General features: G+C 44.1%; 1 long non-coding RNA gene across 1 annotated transcript in view; it reads left to right on the top strand.

Annotated features, from left to right (window-relative positions):
- The first annotated feature begins 321 nt into the window (after positions 1-321).
- LOC124003239 overlaps positions 322-6,442 on the top strand; it is a 52,425-nt gene continuing 46,304 nt past the window's right edge. Inside the window, exon 1 of the long non-coding RNA XR_006833197.1 lies at positions 322-464. This is a non-coding gene — a long non-coding RNA (uncharacterized LOC124003239). The remainder of the gene's footprint in view (positions 465-6,442) is intronic.

Here is a 6,442-nt window from a genome sequence, read left to right as displayed (position 1 = left end):
TTCATTTTTAGAAACTTCAGAAAAACATGAACTTCAGAAAAACCTTGTAAAGTTTCAGCTACTGATTTAATCAAATCAAAAACATCATGTTCCTTCTGTTATTGAACCCTGGCGTCTACAATACTTTGGGGATAACGTTTTGTCCTGTGAGTGTGTACTGTACATGTTAATACAGGTATAAATCTTCAACCAGTAGTGCATCCCTTGAGTGTATCTGTAGGAGGCTGGACTCCTGCCGTACTGTCTTTCTCCTGCTTTACCAGCAGAGGAACTACGCCCCACTTTGCCTCCACTTACCATTCCCACATTCAGTACATTTTCAGAGACACATTCAGCTCCTAAATACAATTTTCAAAATACTGGACTATACCTATGCTTTTGATGTATCACGAGACCATCGGTTTTAGAATTACAGGCACGTTTTCTTTTAAATATCATTTTTATCTGTTTCGTCAGGAATTCAGGTAGGACGTTGTTTTTAGACTTTAAAACGGATAAAATAAGTATATATTATATAGAAAATACCCACGTTGCAAACACAACATACAGGCAGTTTCTCTCTGTGTGCAGTCTTGTCATTCTTTCATTTTAATGAATACATGACTCTGTCAAATCCCAAAGCTCTGAAGTTTGCTTTGTCTTACTCACCAAAATTCTTAGTGAGACATAAATCAAACAGTAGCGCTACGTAAAGCCGATGCAACATACTGCAGACACATTTTGGGGACACATCTCCTCACTCCTTTTAACAGAGTGGTATTTATAGGAGATCCATCTGAATCATTTATCTGAAAGTACCCAGTTCCTGCGTCATAAAGGAAGAAAGCCTGATAACTGTATAGACGGAGTTATTGGAGCAGAAGCTTTTGTCAAAGAGGAACACAGTGCAGAACTCTTCACTCAGAAGTTAAGAGCTATTTGGAGCTTGTGTTTGACTTCCTTCACCCTCTATTACACTACTAACATAGGGATCACAGCACTGCTGTGCTGGAACAAATTTCCACTCAAAAACAAACCTCTTAACTTGGCTGTTTTGTCCAGTGTTATGTTTTCTTTCAATTTACACATTAGGAAATTGGAAGTCATGGATGTCTCAGAAAAACTAAGGGTTTTGATCACACTATTTGGATAGTCCGGATTTTCCATCTGTAGATGCTTACTATCAACAAACTATCTCTTGATAAGCAACTGTTTACTAAGGTTACAGTTAGGGTCAGGGTTAAGGTTATTTTTAGAACTATGGTTAGGGTTAGTAGATAGTTAGTTTAAATGTTACTGATAGTCTGTAGATCATTTACAGATGGACTATCCAAATAAAGTGTTACCAGGGTTTTAGACTGTGAGTTAGACTCAAACATGCAAGTCAGTCAATGTCAGAAATGCAAAGGTTTTTCCCCATGATAGCAGAGGGACATTTCCTGGGCTATGGAGACCTTTGTTACTCATAGGCCAATGGAGTTGACTCTAACATACTTATTCTGCATCGACAAGCCAAGCTCACATTGCATATATTATTAAAATACTGTTTATTATCAGGCTATTCAAGTGTCAAATCGGAATCTGCCTTTATGTGAGTTCTCTCTCTCTCTCTCTCTCTCTCTCTCTCTCTCTCTCTCTCTCTCTCTCTCTCTCTCTCTCTCTCTCTCTCTCTCTCTCTCTCTCTCTCTCTCTCTCTCTCTCTCTCTCATACTGAAAGCAGTTGAAGCAGTGTGAAATGTTTCTTGACAATGGCGCACATAATGACGATGATGTAGGTTGGATGTAAATACAGTATGTAGCCCATATGTATTTATATGCATTGCCCCATAACTTCTGGTGGACTATGACCTATACGTTTTACCTTTGTCTTTTGGCATTTCAAATTGCTTATAGAAACACGAGTTCCCTTACTTTTGCTCTTTTTATTATTTAAAAATAACTAAAACAATATTTAATCTTCATTGAACTATTTTAACTTGATTTAACTTGACTTTTGCCCTGATGGTTACGTATCTCCACGGCCATTGTTAATTATACATATCTCCATGGCCATCGATAATGAACATGAGCGTCAAGATAATTTAATTAGTTAGTAAAGCACATTGTGATGAGTACGGAGCAATTGAAAAGTCGTAAAATGCCACATGAATATTCATCTGCCTCCTCTGCTCAGCTCTGCCTGAGATGGACAACAACAGCTGGGCCCTTACATCTTCATCACCACCCCACCACATCATTAGAATTATGCAAACATTTAATTGGCCATCTGTTGACTGGAGTCAGATTTGTATGTTTTTTTCTTTCTGTCAGCTCTGTGCCTGTCCCTGGTTTCTGTGTGACTGGCCTGTCTCTGGAACTGGGAGGGCTGCGGAGGGCTGTGTAAATAACTCCCTGAGCATACGCCACTGAAGGAGATGATAGAAACACGTCAGATGTTAACCCTGTACTTCCCATAGAGCCTGCTGTCCCATAGAGCCTGCTGTCCTGTACTTCCCATAGAGCCTGCTGTCCCATAGAGCCTGCTGCCCTGTACTTCCCATAGAGCCTGCTGTCCCATAGAGCCTGCTGCCCTGTACTTCCCATAGAGCCTGCTGTCCCATAGAGCCTGCTGCCCTGTACTTCCCATAGAGCCTGCTGTCCCATAGAGCCTGCTGCACTGTACTTCCCATAGAGCCTGCTGCCCTGTACTTCCCATAGAGCCTGCTGTCCCATAGAGCCTGCTGCCCTGTACTTCCCATAGAGCCTGCTACCCTGTACTTCCCATGGAGCCTACTGCCCTGTACTTCCCATAGAGCCTGCTGTCCCATAGAGCCTGCTGTCCCATAGAGCCTGCTGTCCCATAGAGCCTGCTGCCCTGTACTTCCCATAGAGCCTGCTGCCCTGTACTTCCCATAGAGCCTGCTGCCCTGTACTTCCCATAGAGCCTGCTGCCCTGTACTTCCCATAGAGCCTGCTGTCCCATAGAGCCTGCTGCCCTGTACTTCCCATAGAGCCTGCTGTCCCATAGAGCCTGCTGCCCTGTACTTCCCATAGAGCCTGCTGTCCCATAGAGCCTGCTGCCCTGTACTTCCCATAGAGCCTGCTGTCCCATAGAGCCTGCTGCCCTGTACTTCCCATAGAGCCTGCTGTCCCATAGAGCCTGCTGCCCTGTACTTCCCATAGAGCCTGCTGCCCTGTACTTCCCATAGAGCCTGCTGTCCCATAGAGCCTGCTGCCCTGTACTTCCCATAGAGCCTGCTGCCCTGTACTTCCCATAGAGCCTGCTGTCCCATAGAGCCTGCTGCCCTGTACTTCCCATAGAGCCTGCTACCCTGTACTTCCCATAGAGCCTGCTGCCCTGTACTTCCCATAGAGCCTGCTGTCCCATAGAGCCTGCTGCCCTGTACTTCCCATAGAGCCTGCTACCCTGTACTTGCCATAGAGCCTGCTGCCCTGTACTTCCCATAGAGCCTGCTGCCCTGTACTTCCCATAGAGCCTGCTGCCCTGTACTTCCCATAGAGCCTGCTGCCCTGTACTTCCCATAGAGCCTGCTGCCCTGTACTTCCCATAGAGCCTGAGGCCCGCTGCAAATTAGGACATATCGTATGGATGTGGTGTGAATCTTCATCATATCATATGTACATATAGAGCTGTGAGACAAGCTGGGAACATGATTAAAAAATATATTTAGCAAAGGGTATCTCAAGTGAATAAACCACTGGAAAACATGCTATTACTTTACAGTTATTGTACCAAACCATAGATCTTAAAGGCTTGGACTAAAGAGCGTACAAAACAACAACATATTGTTCCATGGTGTGTATAGCCTATTTGCTTGACAACCTTGCTGAGTTCAAGGGGTTTATATGAGGTGAGATTTCATAGAGAAAGTGATTCTAGTTGAGAGTCACTTTGTGATAAATCTTTAAAGTGATTCTCCCTACCTCCTTGCATCTATCTTTGAGAAGCAGCTCCATGAGTGAGAGGAGAGGAGGGATAGGGGCATGGTAGGCAGGACACATCTCCTCCAGTGAACCATGGTGATTGGCAGGAATGGTTCAAACATCAGCTGATTTCTCTGCCATACATCATCATACAGGGGGAACAAATGCTCATCCAAAAAAATTGGTAGTAAAACCATCATTGACAGAGTGAGAAAGGAAAACCTGCTGTGGATTTTAGTGAGGATATTGGTGATTACACCGTTTTCAGGGCAAGGGCAGTTTGTCACCTCAGAATCAAAACGTGACTCTTGACCTCTAGAAGGTTATATCAAACCATTTTCCCTACCTAATGTACTTTCTTTTGTATTCTTTTAGAAGGAAAACCTGCATTGTTTGGTATCCACAGAGATGGAGCTGGACTCATGCGTGGGCTTGCAATGTGAAAGTCCCTCATTAGCACTCTCTGAGGAGACATCCGCTGATCAATTAGCCCTGGTGCGACCGTCCTAATGCTTCAGGCAGGCAGGCAGGCAGGCAGCAAGGGATGCTGGGGGCCCTATATGACTCATCACTACACCTCATTGGCCACACGACAACCCAGTCAGTTTTAACATCTCTATGTACACACGCATGGGGAAAAGCAATGAGAGACTGAGGCCTACTCACATGACACTTCTCGGTGTGAGAAAGTCTTTGAGAAACACTGTTACATTTTTTCACTCCTGTGATTTTAAGGATTTAATTTCTGTCCAAAAATGTTTTCTGAGATGTCTATTCATCAAGGTATTTGTATTTATATTTATTAGGGATTCCCATTAGCTGCTGCCAAGGCAACAGCTACTCGTCATGGGGTCCAAACATATTAAAGAACTTACATGACATATAAAACAAAAGATAAAACAGTACATCATGTAACATTATTACACCACCACATGTCTACAATACAAAATGTTTGATACCTCCATACAACAATATCACAATGAACGTGCATGTGTCTGTACCTTTGTGTATGCCTTTAAACCTTGTTCAAATCTAATTTTATTTGTCACACACATGGATAGCAGATGTTAATGTGAGTGTAGATAAATGCTTGTGCTTCTAGTTCCGACAGTGCAGTAATATCTAACAAGTAATCTAACAATCCCCAACAACTACCTAATACATACAAATCTAAAGGGGTGAATAAGAATAAGTATATGGATGAGTGATGACCGAGCGGCATAGGCAAGGTGCAATAGATGGTATAAAATACAGTATATACATGTGATATGAGTAATGTATGATATGTAAACATTATAAATAAAATACAGTATATACATGTGATGAGTTATACAAGATATGTAAACATTATTAAAGTGGCATTATTTAGAGTGCATTGTATAAAATGACTAGTGATCCATTTATTAAAGTGGCCAGTGATTGGGTGTCAATGTAGGCAGCAGACTCACTGAGTTAGTGATTGCTGTTTAGCAGTCTGATTGCCTTGAGATAGAAGCTGTTTTTCAGTCTCTCGGTCCCAGCTTTGATGCACCTGTACTGACCTCGCCTTCTGGCTGGTGTGAACATGGCAGTGGCTCAGGTGGTTGTTGTTGTTAATGATCATTTTGATCTTCCTGTGACATCGGGTGCTGTAGGTGTCTGTGAAAGTTTGTCAGGGTTTTGGGTGACAAGCCAAATTTCTTCAGCCTCCGGAGGTTGAAGAGGCGCTGTTGCGCCTTCTTCACCATACTGTCTGTGTTGGTGGACCATATCAGTTCCTCTGTGAGGTGTACACTGAGGAACTTAAAACTTTCCACCTTCTCCACTACTGTCCCTTCGATATGGATAGGAGGGGTGCTCTGCTGTTTCCTGAAGTCCACGATCATCTTCTTTGTTTACGTTGAGTGGGAGGTTGTTTTCCTGACACCACACTCTGAGTGCCCTCACCTCCTCCGTGTAGGCTGTCTCGTTGTTGCTGGTAATAAAGCCCTCTACTGTTGTGTGATCTGCAGACTTTTTGATTGAGTTGGAGGCGTGCATGGCCATGCAGTCGTGAGTGGACAGGGCGTACAGGCGAGGGCTGAGCACGCACCCTTGTGGGGTCCCAGTGTTGAGTGTCAGCGAGTGGAGATGTTGTTTCCTACATTCACCACCTGGGGGCGTCCCGTTAGAAAGTCCAGGGCGCAATTGCACAGGGCGGGGTTGAGACCCAGGGCCTCCAGGTTGATGTGGTGTTGAATGCTGAGCTGTAGTCAATGAACAGATTTCTTACATAGGTATTCCTTTTGTCCTGATAGGATAGGGCAGTTTGCAGTGTGATGGCGATTGCGTTGTCTGTGGATCTGTTGGGGCGGTATGCAAACTGAAGTGGGTCTAGGGTGGCCGGTAAGTGGAGGTGATATGATCCTTGACTAGTCTCTCAAAGCACTTCATGATGACAGAAGTGAGTGCTACGGGGCGATAGTCATTTAGTTCAGTTATCTTTGCCCTCTTGGGTACGGGAACAATGGTTGCCACCTTGAAGCATGTTGGGACTACAGACTGGGATAGGGAGCGATTG

Source organism: Oncorhynchus gorbuscha, linkage group LG18 (genome assembly GCF_021184085.1).
Source record: "Oncorhynchus gorbuscha isolate QuinsamMale2020 ecotype Even-year linkage group LG18, OgorEven_v1.0, whole genome shotgun sequence".
Lineage (NCBI taxonomy): Eukaryota > Metazoa > Chordata > Actinopteri > Salmoniformes > Salmonidae > Oncorhynchus > Oncorhynchus gorbuscha.
The sequence above is the reverse complement of the archived record's forward strand: the minus strand, read 5'-3'. Positions and strand labels throughout refer to the sequence as shown.